At 47.2% G+C, this 16,252-nt stretch overlaps 1 long non-coding RNA gene across 1 annotated transcript in view; it reads right to left on the bottom strand.

The window, feature by feature from the left end:
* Positions 1 to 2,854: 2,854 nt before the first annotated feature.
* Positions 2,855 to 16,252, bottom strand: part of LOC145723812 (uncharacterized) — a 27,848-nt gene continuing 14,450 nt past the window's right edge. Inside the window, exon 2 of the long non-coding RNA XR_014149119.1 lies at positions 2,855 to 9,400. This is a non-coding gene — a long non-coding RNA (uncharacterized LOC145723812). The remainder of the gene's footprint in view (positions 9,401 to 16,252) is intronic.

Below are 16,252 nucleotides of genomic sequence, written 5' to 3'. Positions count from 1 at the left end.
GGGGGGAGGTCAATTTGTCAGCCTACAAAAAGTTGGGAAGGAGAAGGTAGGTGAAGAAAATGGGAGACCCACTAACCCTCTAATGAGGACCAGGCATTTCCAAACTTTAAAGCCCTCCCCATTATACAAAGAAGGAAGTGGAGGCTCAGAGGGTAGGGGTACCTGCCCATAGGCACACCAGGCAGAGATGGGATCTGATCCCAGAGCTGAAACTCTAAGCCTCTATAATTCACTGCCTTGCCTGTGACCTTATCCTGATCTCAACAGTTCAATAGATTAGGGCCTTGCAGATCAGAAAGTCCGAGTAACTCCACGGTAACAATAACTAATCTTTAATGAGCACTTGCCATGTGCCAGGCACCACACTACACTCGGGGTCCTCACACCCCAGTGAGTAGGTATACTTCTTGCTCACTGATTGGGAAATGGAGTCTTAGATAAATCAGGAGTTTTGCCCAAAGTCACGAAGCTAATAATGCTGGCCAAATACTGCTGTTTGGTCTGTGGGGCTATAGAATCAGAACTCGCAATCTGTGTATGGAGGACACAGAATTTGAAACCAGATCACACCAGGACTCCACACCTGTGCACATTTCTGGCCCCCTCTGCCTCCCAGGGAATAAAGGAATTCCTCAGACCACTTTTCTGCTGTCCCTCTTTGTGTACCCCTCTCCTCCCAGTTGTGGGCACAGCCCACGTGACTTCCCATGGAACTTTGAGGCTGACCTGCCACAGGTCACTAGGCACCATGAGTGGGAGCCTGCAGGGTCGCAGTGTCCACAGCATCTCCGAACTTGATCAGGGGCACCTTCTTCCCAGGCTGCTGATGCTTCCGCAGCTGTGTGATCTGCATCTTGGTCTCCTGGGTCCCCAAAGCCTCTTCCCAGGCCCAGCCAGCCCCAAGGCATTTTTGTAGGCCCTGGCTCAGGTACCAGGTACTCACACTTGCCTGTGGGTCCCCAAAAGAGCCAAGTCAGCCCACACATATATACATATCAAAAGGTGGCCCTGGAGGGGAGTGGGGGGGGGTGAAACTGGTGAAGAGGATTAAGAGTACATACATCATGATGAGCACTGAGTAATGTACAGAATTGCTGAAACAGGGGCGCCTGGGTGGCTCAGTCGTTAAGCATCTGCCTTCGGCTCAGGTCATGATCCCAGGGTCCTGGGATCGAGCCCCACATCGGGCTCCCTGCCCCGCGGGAAGCCTGCTTCTCCCTCTCCCACTCCCCCTGCTTGTGTTCCCTCTCTTGCTGTGTCTCTCTATGTCAAATAAATAAATAAAATCTTAAAAAAAAAAAAAAAAGAATTGTTGAAACACTATATTGTATACTTGAAACCAATATAACACTGTATGTTAACTATACTGGATTTAAAATTTTTAAAAAAGAGGGGGCACCTGGCTGACTCAGTCCATAGAGCGTGTAACTCTTGCTCTCGGGGTTATAAGTTCAAGCCCCATGTTGGGTGTAGATATTACTTAAAAATAAAATCTTTTTTTTTCGGGCGCCTGGGTGGCTCAGTTTGTTAAGCAACTGCCTTGGGCTCAGGTCATGATCCCGGAGTCCTGGGATCGAGTCCCACATCGGGCTCCCGGCTCAGCGGGGAGCCTGCTTCTCCCTCTGACCCTATCCCCTCTCATGCTGTTTCTCTCTCTCTGTCAAATAAATAAAAATAAACAAAATCTTTAAAAAAACAAAAATTTTTTAAGATTTTGTTTATTTTTATTTATTTGACAGAGAGAGACAGCGAGATAGGGAACATAAGCAGGTGGAGTGGGAAAGGGAGAAGCAGGCTTCCCGCTGAGCAGCGAGCCCGATGTGGGCCTCGATCCCAGGACCCTGGGATATGACCTGAGCCGAAGGCAGCTGCTTAACGACTGAGCCACCCAGGCGCCCTCTTTTTTTTTTTTTTTTAAGATTTTATTTATTTTTACTTGAGAGAGAGAGAGAGGGAGCATGGGTGGGGTAGGGAGGGACAGGGGGACAAGCAGACTCCCTGCTAAGCAGGGAGCTCGATGCTGGGCTCAGTCTCTGATGCTTATCGGACTGAACCACCCAGGCACCCCTTGAAAAATAAAATCTTAAAAAAAAGAAAAAAAAAGAGGTGGCCCTGGGTCATCCTCACCTCCAGATTCCCAGCACTTGCTCCTGTAAGCAGCTTAGACTTCAGGCCTTCATAGAGGGGAATAGAAACCTGTTTAGGTTTTAGAATTGGGCCTCAGGCCACAAATCATTCTTTAAAGGCAAGGGAGGGGCACCTGGCCGGCTCAGTTGGTAGAGCACACAAAACTCTTGATCTCAGGGTGGTGAGTTCAAGCCCCACACTGGGTGTGGAGCCTACTTAAAAATAAATAAATAAATGAATGAATGAATAAATCTTTAAAAAATGAAAATAAATAAAGAATGGGGAAAGAGGCCTGGGCTGGAATAATTATGAATAATAATTATTATTACAGTTCAACTAATTACAGTACTAAGAGAGCAACAACAGCAACTGCTGACCTTGAGAGCTTATCAGTATGCTCAACAAACATTTTCTCCTTTAATCATTGAATTCCCTTAAGAATGCTGTGAGGTAAGACTGATTTCTTTCCATTTTGAAAAAGGGAAAACCAAGCTCAGAGAGGTTAAGGAATTTTCCCAAGGTCACACAGCTGCCAGGTGGTAGAACCTAAAGAATGAAGAGACCTGGTAACCTAGACCTTATCCTGCCTGATGCTTCCTGAGGGACTCTGGGAAAGTTAAACCCTTTCAGAGCCTCAGTTTGCACAGATGCAGGGGGAGGAAAAGACAGAGGATAGAATAGGAGCCCAGAAGCATGGAGCTGAGGCTACAGAGGCCAGGACACAAGCTGTCTTTCCACAATATCAGCTTTATTCAATCATAAAGCAAAATCAACATAATTGTAAAGCAGGTTCGGGATTTCAAGGTCAAGGATATCCCATTTAACTTGGCTTCATACCCGTCACACAAAACACAGTACAATACAAAGTCATGCAACAAACAAGATACCACAAGGGTAAGAAGTTAACTAACCAAACCCGAAGTCGGTCTGTGAGCCTGAGATGGGGATCTGGTCCCAGGTCAGCTCTCGGCGCTTACTGCTCATTATGTTCAGGCAGTGGAGGATCTCTGTTATTTTCAGAGATCAGTCGGGCCTTGGGCAATTACCTTTCTAATGGGGTCTGACGTGGAAGAGTCAGTGTCTGGAGAATGTGACAGTTTGCTGCAGAAATCATCTCTTTTTAAAGGAATTTGATCAGTGTTTAGCCCTTCCAGACCTCTTCTGGTTCTAGTGATTATCACTTCTTGGTTCTTCCAGACCCTCTTGGCTTTGCTAGTTATCAGTTCTGAGGGCCACCAGCGTGTTCTGGTTCTAGTGATATCTATTCTCAGCTCATCGCCCTTGGCTGCCTTCCTGATTCATTACGTCACTCCTTGGCATGAGTGACTGCTTGACATGAGTGACTCCATCTTGCTGTCTCTAAGCAGCACAATTCGGTGTGCAGTGGAAGCAGTATCCTAAGGATTGTAAGTAAAATCTAATTAAGCCTAGGAGGTAGGAATTCTTAGTCCCATTTCACAGATGAGGACTTGAAGGCACAGAGAGGTTAAGTAACTTACCCAGTGCCACACAGCTTGCGGACACAAATTTGCATCCAGATCTATTAGACTCCAAAGCCCTCTCTTTGTGACTATTACCCCAGAGGTCAGTCAGCAAGTTCCTGATCCAAAACCAAAGGCCCTGAGTACTGTGTGAGGTTTGCACTTTTTCCTCTCTAGATCTGCACGATCCAATACAATAGCCATCAGCCACATGTGGTTATTTATAATGACACTTAACAATTTCTTCCCCTGTCACATTAACCACCTTTCAAGGGCTCAATGTCCACATGCGACCAATGCCTGCCGTACCAGACAAGCAGATACAGCATGTCCCCATAGTCTCAGAGACTTCTGTTGGAGAGTGCTCATCTAGATGGTGGCAAGGGAAGACACTGAAGGGTGGGAGCAGCAGGGAAAGGAGCAGGGCAGGTATTTGGGCTGGAACCACCATTCATTAGGAGTCAGGGGAGGAAGAGGTGGGCACCTGTCGAGTTAAAGTAAACGGGTTATGGAACCCAGATGGCAGGTGGGGGCCGAGAGGTGGAGGTGGTGAGGGAGCAGGGAGGTGTGCCCAAGAGTTCAGCCTCCTGTTTCTGACAGACGTAGAAGCCTCTCCTTGCCACTTGCTTTGGGCAACATGTTCATGCAACTTCCCTGAGCTTCAGTTCCTTCAACCAGAAAGTGGAAATAATAAAAGTTCCAGGGTCGCCTGGGTGGCTCAGTCGGTTAAGCGTCTGCCTTCGGCTCAGGTCATGATCCCAGGGTCCTGAGATCAAGTCCCGCATCGGGCTCCTTGCTCGGCAGAGAGTCTGCTTCTCCCTCTGCCTGCTGCTACCCCTGCTTGTGCTCTCTCTCTTTCTCTCTATGACCAATAAATAAATAAAAATCTTAAAAAAAAAAGTACCAGCTGCACAAGGCTTGTGAGTTTTAAAGGGATAACGTGGATAAAGTGAGCTTCTACCATCTGTGATAAGGGACCAGTTTACTGTTTCTTTTTTCTTTTCAGTTTATTGTTTCCAATCTACTGTGGACTGATACTTTTTGTACAATACGTGGAAAATGAAATGTTGGAAAAATAGTCATGTGCCTGGATGTCCCGGCAATGTCAAATTATCGTAGAAGTTTCTAAACACTCTTCATTTCTTACATATTTTACAATGATGATTTTGGAACAAACACTATCCAGGAACCATACTCTGAGCAGCAATGATTATAGATCACCTGGTTTCATGGTTGACACAGTCAGTAGTAGCCATTGCTATTTTTAATAATGATATTGATGGAGCAATGAATAATAAATGTGGGGGGTGGGAGAAGCAGTCTTGGGCAATACCATCTCATAGCTAATATTCATAAGGGCAAGAGGTAGGACTGAGGCCCAGATTCGGTCACTCCAGAGTCCTCTCATTCCACGCAGTAGGAAGAGAGCTACATAGGCTATAGGCCTGATTGGAAGCAGACCTGGAATTGGGGCCTGACTAGCCCCGACGTGCCTCTGTGCATATTATTATTATTTTTTAAAGATGTATTCACCTATTCGAAAGAAAGAGAGAGCAAGCAAGTGGGGATGGGGGGAAGCAAGGGGGTGAGGGAAACAAACAGATTCCCCACTGAGCAGGGAGCCTGATGCAGGGCTTGATCCCAGGACCCCCAGATCATGACCTGAGCCAAAATCAAGAGTCATCGGGACGCTTAACCTACTGAGCCACCCAGGTGCCCCCAGGCACATCATTTTTACCAGCTTCTCTTCTGCTGAAACTCGTGTCATGGCTCAAAGGTAAAGAAACAGATCCTTCTGCAACAGTTTGTCTTACCAGTTGAATGACTGGGTAGGGGGCAGGTTCCAGCTCCCAACCTCTCTGCCCTCCTGCCAGGACCATTGAACATGCTATTTGTACTCTCCTCCTGGGTATAATATTCCTCCCTTCACCTAGTTAACTCCCACTGATCACTGAGATTTTTGCTCCCTACCTGCTTTCACATGTAGGTTTCCTGATTGACTGATTGATTTTTGAGTAAGCCCTGCACCCAATGTGGGGCTTGAACTCACCACCCTGGGCCCATGAGTCACATGCTCTACTGACTGAGCTAGCCAGGCGCCCCAGGGAGGTTTCCTGATTGATTAGAATTTCATGGCTTCAGAGTTTTATTAGTTAGAATTTCACAACCAGAGAATTCTATTGATTAGAATTTTATGGCACCCAGAGAAGTATTGATTAGCATTCCATGGCCCCAGATTTCTATTACTTAGAGTTTCATGACTTGAGAATGCTATTGATTCGAATTTCATGGCGTCTTAGCATTCCATCAATGCATGCTTCCCCCCAGACACCCACACAGATCCTCAGCTCTCTGCTCAAACTATTACGTTCTTCTTCTTTTTTTTTTTTTTAATTTTTTTTATTTGTCAGAGAGAGAGGGAGAGCACAAACAGGGGAAAAAACAGGCAGAAGGAGAAGCAGGCTCCCCACTGAACAGGGAGCCCGATGCGGGACTCGATCCCAGGACGCTGGGATCGTGACCGGAGCTGAAGGCAGGTGCTTAACGGACTGAGCTCCCCAGGCGCCCCCAGACTGTTACCTTCTCAGGGAGGTCTTCTCTTACCTCCCTATTTCAAAGGGTGTGTCCACCACCTGCTCCTGTTTTATTTTTGTCCATGATGGTGGTCACCACTTAACATACCCAATACGTTATTTACTGCCTCCCGTGCCAGAATGTGAGAAGCTCCACCAGGGCAGCAATTTTTTTTCTGTCTTGTTCACTGCTGTATCCCCAAGGTCTAGAACAGTGCCTGGCATACCGTAGATGTTCAATAAATATTTGCTCAGTGTTTACAGATGAATCAGTTACACAATGAATAAACTGCTATACTTACTACATAAAGGTACCATGCAATCATTTTTAAAAGAGTGACTGCCAACTTATCCACCTACCTTCTGCCCGGACTCAATACTTCAACTCAGGAAGGAGGGGGAGCGCCTCTTTCTAGCTGTGCCCCTATGCCCTAAGCCTGAGGTCTCATCTGAGTCCAGATCTAGGCTCTGAGGAGAGAAAAAGGAATTGAAATGGGGAAGGGAGTCTAAAAGGGGATCCCTACAATTTGGAACCCTCCTAATTTTTCAGACCTTGAATGTTACCATTACCTTTTTCAAGAATTTCTCCCTGATGGCCAGATTAACTTGGCTCTCTTGTCAAATGCCCTCCAACTTCCACACACCTTGCTCACAGCACTCTGCACCGTTTGTATTTAGAGATGTGCTGGGTGATGGTTGATATCCGTAGATAAGGACCACATCTGCTTTGTCCCTTATGCCTAGACCAGTGCCTGGCACATGGCAGGTGCTCCAGACCTGTTTGCGGAATGAATGCATGAACACCATAGCACACTCCTGCTGGCGGGATGGAAAGGGAGGGTCGATAGTAGCTAGGGTCAATAGTAGCCGAGGGTCAGGGAATGTCAGAAGGAGGAAGACCCTCAGGGGGGGCTGTGAGTTTGGGTCTCCAGCCTCCCTCTGGAGCCAGGGGTAGGGTAGGAGTGGGCAAACCTTCCCTATAAATGGACAGATAGTAAAACATAGGCTGCCCGCTGTTGTAGCAATTAGTCATAAGCAGTATGTAAATGATAAAAGTCGGCTGCATTCAAAAAAACCACTTACAGACCTAAAATTTGAACTTAATGTAAGTATCATGTCACAAACAACATTCTTACTTCTTCTCAATAGTTAAAGGGTGTAAACACTTCATAAACAGTACAAAACAGTGGGGCAGGGGAGAGCTATAATTTGCAAAACCCCAAAATAAAACTTGAGAGTAAGGGTGGGAGACTAGGGTGAAGAGGGGACGTTTTGTAAGTCTTCTATGCTGGGCAAGTCACTTAACCACTCTGGGCCTCAGGCTCCTCCTTTGGAAAAGGGAGAGAATAAAAGCCCTTGGTTCCCTAGGTGGTCCTGAGGATTAACTGAGATAACACCTTCCATTCCAGACAGGTGGGCTGAGTCACTGGGTTACTCTGTTAATGTTAATAATAATCATTATTATTAAAACCAGGGGGACTGTGGGAGGAGCAAGTGCAAGGATGTTTGCAAAGTCCCCGGCAAAAAGTCTGGAACTAAGGAGACCTCCAAAGAAGCTCCCAACTTCCTGTTTTCCACCCCCATCCCCGCCGCTCACTCCACTCTAGGTCATTCAAGATAGACCTCCCCGGCCTCCTGCACCGGCCCCCCAGGTCTCCTGCTCCCCAGGCCTTGCCCAAGACAGGAGAAGGTGCCCATGGCAGCTGGCCAGGGTAGGGGATAGGACCGGGTGTGGAGGGAGGAGGGGTCTGACCAGGTCCCCCGCCCATTGTCTGAACTCGCCAGCCCGCCAGCCAGCTGATGTCCTGAGTCTCCGGCACCAGCTGGCTGCCCACAACCCCCCGCCCCCCAGCATTTCCCTTCCTCCCAGCTCCCTCCTTGTCACTCAGCCTCCGCCCCCACCCACCCGCAGCTTAGAAAGATGCAGGGTGTGACTAGAGGATCTGAGCTTTGTCCCCCAAATTGTAGGCTGATTTGCATTCCTTTAGCAATTTGCACACTCCATTCATTTGTAGAGAGCTAGAAGTTGCAAAGCCTGCAGGGGTCTTTGGGTTTATTTTATCTGAGTCCGGTTTGGAAATGGGATTTTGGGTGTTCCCTTTCAGCCTTCAGCACTTCCTTATTCTGGAAAATTGACCAAATTATTTTGCCACTCTGATCCTCAAGTTTCCTCATCTGTAAAATGGGGACAATAACTGAGCTTTCCTACAGAGTAGCAGATGGGAGTAAATAAGAGAACGCATGCAATGAACCTGGCACAAAGTGTGTGCGCAACAGATGTTAACTTGCTATTACTTAGACATATTATCATCCTTATGTCCTCCAGAGCCAACTGTTAAACCTGTGCTGGCCAATAAGGCAATCACTAGGCACAAGTGGCTATTTAAATTTAAATTAAATCGGAACTTTAGATCCTAGTCACACCTGCCACACTTCAAGTCCTCTAGCCACATTCTCTTTTTTTTAAGATTTTATTTATTTATTTGACAGAGAGAGACACAGCGAGAGCGAACACAAGCAGGGGGGAGTGGGAGAGGGAGAAGCAGGCTTCCCGCTGGAGCGGGGAGCCCAATGCTGGGCTTGATCCTAGGATGCTGGATCATGACCTGAGCTGAAGGCAGACGCTTAACGACTGAGCCACCCAGGCGCCCCTATAGCCACGTTTTCTGATGGCTGTCATACCTTGCGGCGCAGATACAGAACATTCTCATTACTGAAGAAAGTTGTGTTAAACTGGGCTGATGCAAAGCTTCTCATTCCCCAGAGCTTTTCTCCCTTTCCCAAAGAGGGCTCTCCCTATTGCAGTCTTTCTCCCCGCCCCCTTCAAGGTAATGACCTTGGTGAGTGGGTGTTCTTTTGTTCTCTGCACCTGAGTAGGAGGGTGGAGAACAGGTGTGGAGCTGTGCCCTGGAGCACCGAGGGGGTGGGCGCGATCATCCGCATTGTAAAGCAAACAGCTGCACCCAATTCTGCCCTAGCCACCAGCAGGAGCCTCCTTGGGCCCGGATGTGGATGAGGGAGGGGAGACACTGGGAGTTTCAAGCCCTGTCCCCACCGCCTCCCATAGGCGGTGTAAGGTCACACAACATGTCTGAGCCTGGGATGAGCAGTTTCCAGCACAGCTGACACCTGGGGAAGGTGCACCAGATGGGAGGCCCAGAGTGGAGGGGAGGAGAGGATTAGCAACCTCTCGATGCCAAGGCTCAGCTGCACCAGAGGCTGAAAGACATAAATAGGTCACATTTCAAACGATATGCATCCGCTGTGATCCCACCTCACTAATGGAGTTTAACAACCCCAGCAAGACATGTATACCTCCTTGTGACTGTCTACTGGCATCCCAAAGTTAACATCCTGGAACCAGAATCCTTGCTTTTGCCTCCAGGATGTGTCTGTTCAGCCCACAGCTGTCTCCATCTCAGGGGATGGCTGCCCCATCCTTCCAGTACTCTGACCCAAAATACTAGAATATCCCTTACCCTTCTCTTTCCCATACCCTACAAAGGAGCCATCAGCAAATCCTATTGGCTCCACCTTCAAAATATATCTTGAGAGGCGCCTGGCTGGCTTGCTCAGTTGGTGGAGCGTGCAACTCTTGATCTCAGGAGTGTGAATTTGAGCCCCATGTTGGATGCAGAGATTACTTTAAAAATTGGGGGCGGGGGCTGGGTGGCTCAGGCGGTTAAGCGTTTGCCTTTGGCTCAGGTCATGATCTCAGGGTCCAGGGATCGAGCCCCATGCTGGGCTCCTTGCTCAGCAAGGGAGTCAGCTTCTCCCTCTTCCTCTGCTCCTCCCCCTGCTAGTGCTCTCACTCACTGTCTCTCTCAAATAAATAAATAAAATCTTTTTTAAAAATTTGTTTTAATCTTAAAATCAATCAATCAATCTTGAATCCAACCCCTGCTCACCATGGGCCTGCTGTCACCTTGGTCTGAGCCATCATTGTCTCCCTCTCGGAACTTTCCTTACTGCTGCCTACTGGGCCCCATTTATCTGGCCCTGGACCCCTTGCCCAGCCACATACTGGTGTTCTTTCTGTGCCATGCACACACCTGCCTCAGGGCCTTTGCTCCTGTACCCTCCACCAGGAGCCACTCTTTAACGCACACAGCTTCTAGTAACTTTCTTTTTTTTTCCCTTCTTACCTTAAGGTCTTAGGAATGGAAATACCCTTTTCAGAGAAGGCTTTCTTTTCCACCTTATATAAAACAGACTCGCTGGGCCCCCGTGCCTTTGTCTTGTTTTATTTCTCCTCAGGGCACCTATCTTAGTATTTATTTACTTGCTCACTGTCAGCCCATTGTCTCTGTCCCCTCACGAGAATGGCGGCTCCACGGGGCAGGGATTTTGGCTATCTTGTTCACTGCTATATCCTCAGTACTCTGCACATAGTGGGTGCTCAGTAGAGGAAGGAAGCTCAAGCCTTGTGCTAGAAACCATACTTAGCACCTAATATGGTTATCTCTTCGAATCCCCGGGGCCCCCAAGGCAGGCACTGTTATTATCTGACTTTGCAGATGGGGAAATGAGGCTCAGAAGCACTGATTGGCCCCAAATTAGTAACAGACTTAAAGCTTGTCTCTTGTACCACTCCCCCACATACAATCAGAATTGACAGTCAAGGAGCTGAAGCGACTGAATTCTGAGTGCCCCAGGGCGTTCAGTTGCATAAGTATGACGTCTGAGACCCTCTGCTCTATGAGTGGGCGACTCTCAATAGATGAGTCTCTTACACAATCTCCGAGGAGACTCTAAATCTCTGGATTTCTCTTCTCTTTCAGTGTGGCTTGTGGCCAATTGTTTAAAGGAAAAAAAAAAAAAGCAAATCAGAGCCCTCTAAGGAGTACTTGAAATCTTTCATATGCGTTCCCTTGCCTCAGGTTGTGACATATCTTCTCTGATCTCCAAAGGGCAGCCCAGCCTCCCCGCCCAGAAGAAAGAGTAGTGTGGCTGAGGGTCTGGAAACCTCTGTGCCAGGGACAGGTCAAGAAGACATGAGAGGGCTGGGGGAGGTCTAAGAGATAGGTAGGGGCCAGGCAATATAGGCCATTGAGGAGTCTTGGAAGTGTTTTCTTTTGGTTTTGGTTTTGATTTTTGATTGAGGAAAAACGTATAGAATACAAATCTTAAGTGTGCATTTTCTCAAGCTGAACACACCTCCATGAAGGTGAGCACCCAGATCAAGAATCAGAATTATCACCAGCCCCTGACGTGCCGCTGAGTCACTATCCTTCCCCCGTCCTAAGGGTCACCACGGTCCCGGTTTCTAACAGTGCAAATTAGTGTTACTTGTTTTTGAAATTTTATATATAAATGGAATCATACAGTATATACTTTTTTTGCGTCTGGCTTCTTTAACTCAACACTACGTGAAATTCATTTCTGTTGTCTGTATAGCAATAGTTTATTCACTGTCATTGCTATGTAGTATTCCATTGCATGAATGTATCACAGTTGATTTATCCTCCTGTTGACAAACACTTGGGTACTTTCTTGTTTGGGCTCTGGTAAATAATGCTCCTATAATTGTGTACATATCTTCTCACATACACACGTAAGCATTCCTGTCTGGTATCTACCTACGAGTGAAAATGCTGCATGATAGGACAGGCATGTGTTTAGCTTTCATAGATAAGGTTTTCCTAAGTGGTTGTACCACTCATACTCCTGCCACAAGAGTAGGAGAGTTCATGAGCGTTTCAGGTAGGGAGTGACACAATGTGAGTCCTAGTACAACATCTATGGACTAGATGGCACTGTCCTTGGCACTTTCTCATCAGACACCATCCGGGGCCCAAGGACCAGACATAAACAAGAAAAGATCCCTGCCCCTAAAGTATTCATAGCCTATATGGAGGGTTTAAAACTGTGCTCCAGAGGAGTTTATGGGGTCTGTGTTTAGTACACGGGACCCTGTATTGTCTGGCAGGACCGTGGTACCTGAAGAAATGGACGGATGTGGAGGAACATGACAACAGTTAGGCAGGACTTTTTTTCTCTTTTTTTGTAAAGATTTTATTTAGGGACACCTGGGTGGCTCAGTCCTAAAGCGTCTGCGTTTGGCTCAGACCATGATCCCAGGGTCCTGGGATCAAGCCCCGCAACGGGCTGCCTGCTCGGCGGGAAGCCTGCTTTTCCCTCTCCTACTCCCCCTGCTTGTGTTCCCTCTCTCGCTGTGTCCCTCTCTGTCAAATAAATAAATAACATCTTTAAAAAAAAAAATAGGAAAGACTGATACACAGTGGTGTTCAGCAAGGCATTATTTATGATACACAAAAAATTAAAAAGGAGCAGCGCTAATGATTATACCAACTGGATTTTACCGAAAGTAGACTATTACGTGACTATCCACTAAAGTGATGTGACATTGATGAATAATTTTTAGTGACAAGGAGAAACGCTGTGCATATAATAGCAAAAAAAGGCAGGATGTAGAAATACATTAAGAGCATGATGTCAATTATGTACGAATACTCATGAATAGAAAGAAATTGAGGCTATCTAGTAAAATGATGAGAGCATTTCTGTGTTAAGAACTAAGAGTGATTTACATTTTCTTTTTAAAAATTTTTTAAAATGTTTTTTTAAAGATTTTATTTAAGTGAGAGAGGGCGAGTAAGCACAAGACAGGGAGGGTTAGAGGGAGAAACAGACTCCCCGCCGAGCTGGGAGCCTGATGCAGGACTGATGTGGGACTCGATCCTGGGACTCTGGGATCATGACCTGAGCCAAAGGCAGGCACTTAATCCACTGAGCCAACCAGGCACTTGGGGGGCACAGTCAGTTAAGCATCTGCCTTTGGCTCAGGTCATGATCCCAGGGTCCTGGGATGGAGTCCAGTATTGGGCTTCCTGCTCATCCGGGAGCCTGCTTCTCCTTCTCCTCCCTGCTCCTGCTCTCTGTCGCTATCTCTGTTGCTATCTCTGTCGCTATCTCTGTCTCTCTTAAAGACGAGAGAGAGCATGCGAGAGAGAGCAAGAGCCAGGGGGAGGGGCAGAGAGAGAGTGAGAAGCAGGTTTCCTGCTGAGCAGGCAGCCCCACAGACTTGGGGATCCATCTCAGGACCCATGACCTGAGCTGAACACAGATGCTTAACTGACTGAGCCCTGATTTTCATTTTCTTCCTAATCTTGTTGTACAGCACACAAACTCACCTTCCTCTGTGATCATAAATAATATGGCATTTTAATATAACTCAGCTTATTCATCTTTCCCTCTGGGGGCTCTAGGACTCTTCAGCCTCTTATGGAGAAAACATCTTACTAGAAAAAGCCTCAGCCATGCCAAAAAGTTCTCCAGTGCACAGATAGGCTTTCTAAAGTGCCATGGACATTTCAGGCTCCTGTTTATCCAACAAGGATCATACACCTTTAAATCGCTTCCCCTACTGCCTGTCATCTGGCCAGGCCTTGTGTTTATTATACATTAGCAGAAGGGGCTTGGTCAGTGCAGATGGCAGGCAGCATGCATTTCTCCCTGCCACCCATCTTTATCCTCTTAGTCACTAGTTAAAGAAAAACAATCACTAGGTTTGGACAAGAAACAGCCAGGGCCACGAGTAATTTTCTCAGGTCTAACATGTCTATAATTCCTTTCAAAGGTTGCAAGGAACGCTTGGGTGGCTCAATTGGTTGGGCATCTGCCTTTGGCTCAGGTCATGATCCCAGGGTCCTGGGATGTTGAGCCCCACATCAGGCTCCCTACTCAGTGGGGTTCCTACTTCTCCCTCTCACTCTGCCTGCCGCTCCCCCTGCTTGTTCTCTCCCTCTCTCTCTGTCAAATAAATAAATAAATAAATAAGATATTTTTAAAAATAATAAAAGGTTGCAAGAGAATGCTAGAATTCTTTTTTATTTTTTTTAAAGATTTTATTTGGGGCGCCTGGGTGGCTCAGTCATTAAGCATCTGCCTTCGGCTCAGGTCATGATCCCAGAGTCCTGGGATCAAGCCCCACATCAGGCTCCCTGCTGGGCAGGGAGCCTGCTTCTCCCTCTCCCACTCCCCCTGCTTGTGTTCCCCCTCTCCTTGTCTCTCAAACAAATAAAAAATCTTTTTAAAAAATAAAGATTTTATTTATTTATTTGAGATAGTGGGAGCACGCTGGGGGTGCGAGGGGCAGGGGGAGGGGGCAAAGGGAGAAGCAGGCTCCCTGCTGAGCAAGGAGCCCAATGTGGGGCTCAATTCCAGGACCCCGGGATCATGACCTGAGCAGAACGCAGACACTTAACCGACTGAGCCACCCAGGTGCCCTCTTTTTTTATTTTTTAATTTTAGCCTTTTTTTTTTTTTAAACGAATCTCTACACCTAACGTGGGGCTCAAACTCACAACCCTGAGATCAAGACTCACACACTCCACCAACTGAGCCGGCCAAGGTGCCCCGAAAATGTCAGAATTCAATTTTGTCACCTGACACTAAGCTTCTGACTCAGGCAAATTTTTTGGTAAGTCTCTTTTTTTTTTTTTTTAAGATTTTATTTATTTATTCATGAGAGACAGAGAGAGAGAGGCAGAGGGAGAAGCAGGCTCCCAAGGAGCAGAGAGCCCGATGCGGGACTCGATCCCAGGACTCTGGGATCATGACCTGAGCCAAAGGCAGACGCTTAACGATCTAAGCCACCCAGGCGCCCTTTTGGTAAGTCTCTTAACTTCTTTGAGCCTCAGATCCTTTGGCTGGAAAATGGAGCTGCTGCAAAGGTAAAATCAAATTAAGTTTATAAGGCACCCCGGCCTGACTCTGCCCCTTAAATGTTAGTGTCCCTGAGCCTCTAGGCATTAGGAAACCAATCAACCACAGGCTGATGCTCCATGGCGCTGATCTATTTTCAGAGGACCTCTCTTCCCCACCTTCAACACACACACACCACCACCACCACCATTTCTTAAGCAAGAATGATGAAGAAAAGGCAGGGCGCCTGGGTGGCTCAGATGGTTAAGCGTCTGCCTTCGGCTCAGGTCATGATCCCAGGGTCCTGGGATCGAGTCCCACATCGGGCTCTCTGCTCCTTGGGAGCCTGCTTCTCCCTCTGCCTCTCTCTCTCTGTCTCTCATGAATAAATAAATAAAATCTTTAAAAAAAAAAAAAAAGAAAAGAAAACGCAGTGAACCTGTGGAGACCAATTTATTTTCTCTACATCTGAAACCAAACAAACTTGAAAAAGTTACAGAGTTGAAGCCAGGGCTGCCCAGGTCTTCAGGAAGAAAGATTTCTTTTCAAAAACAGTGGAATGTGGTATATCCAAACAATGGAACACTACCTGGCAATAAAAAGGAAGGTAGGCAAACTATTGATGGATCCAACACAGATGAATTTCAAAATCATTATGCCAGATGAAAGAAGCCAGGTAAGAGAGTACATGCTAGGGCACCTGGGTGGCTCAGTCGGTTAAGTGTCTGCCTTCAGCTCAGGTCATGATCCCAGGGTACCGGGATCGAGCCCCACATCGGGCTCCCTGCTTGGTGGGGTTCCTGCTTCTCCTTCTCCCTCTGCCATTCTGCACCCCCCCCACACACACATTTGTGCTCTCTGGCTCTGTCAAATAAATAAATGACATCTTAAAAAAAAAAGGAAGAGTGCATGCCGTGTGAGTCCATTTACATGCAATTCTAGAAAATGCAAACCAATGCATAGTGATAGAAAGTAGGAGTGCCTGGGTGGCTCAGTAGGTTAAGTGTCCAACTCTTGATTGCCACTCAGGTCATGATCTCAGGATCCTAAGACCAAGCCCCAAAACAGGCTCCAGGCTCAAAACAGAGTCTGCTTGGGGCACCTGTGTGGTTCAGTCGTTAAGCGTCTGCCTTTGGCTCAGGTCATTGTCCCAGGGTCCTGGGATCGAGCCCCGCGTCGGGCTCCCTGCTCCACGTGGAGCCTGCTTCTCCCTCTCCCACTCCCCCTGCTTGTGTTCCCTCTATCACTGTGTATCTCTCTGTCAAATAAATAAATAAAATCTTTTTTTTTTTTAAAGATTTTATTTATTTATTTGAAAGAGAGAATGAGAGAGAGAGAGAGCTTGAGAGGGGGAGGGTCAGAGGGAGAAGCAGGCTCCCCGCTGAGCAGGGAGCCCGATGCGGG

The sequence above is a fragment of the Leptonychotes weddellii genome, chromosome 10, assembly GCF_054177405.1.
Source record: "Leptonychotes weddellii isolate Sample4059 chromosome 10, ASM5417740v2, whole genome shotgun sequence".
In the NCBI taxonomy this organism is placed as follows: domain Eukaryota; kingdom Metazoa; phylum Chordata; class Mammalia; order Carnivora; family Phocidae; genus Leptonychotes; species Leptonychotes weddellii.
Note: the sequence above shows the minus strand (reverse complement) of the source record. Positions and strands in the feature narration are given on the sequence as shown.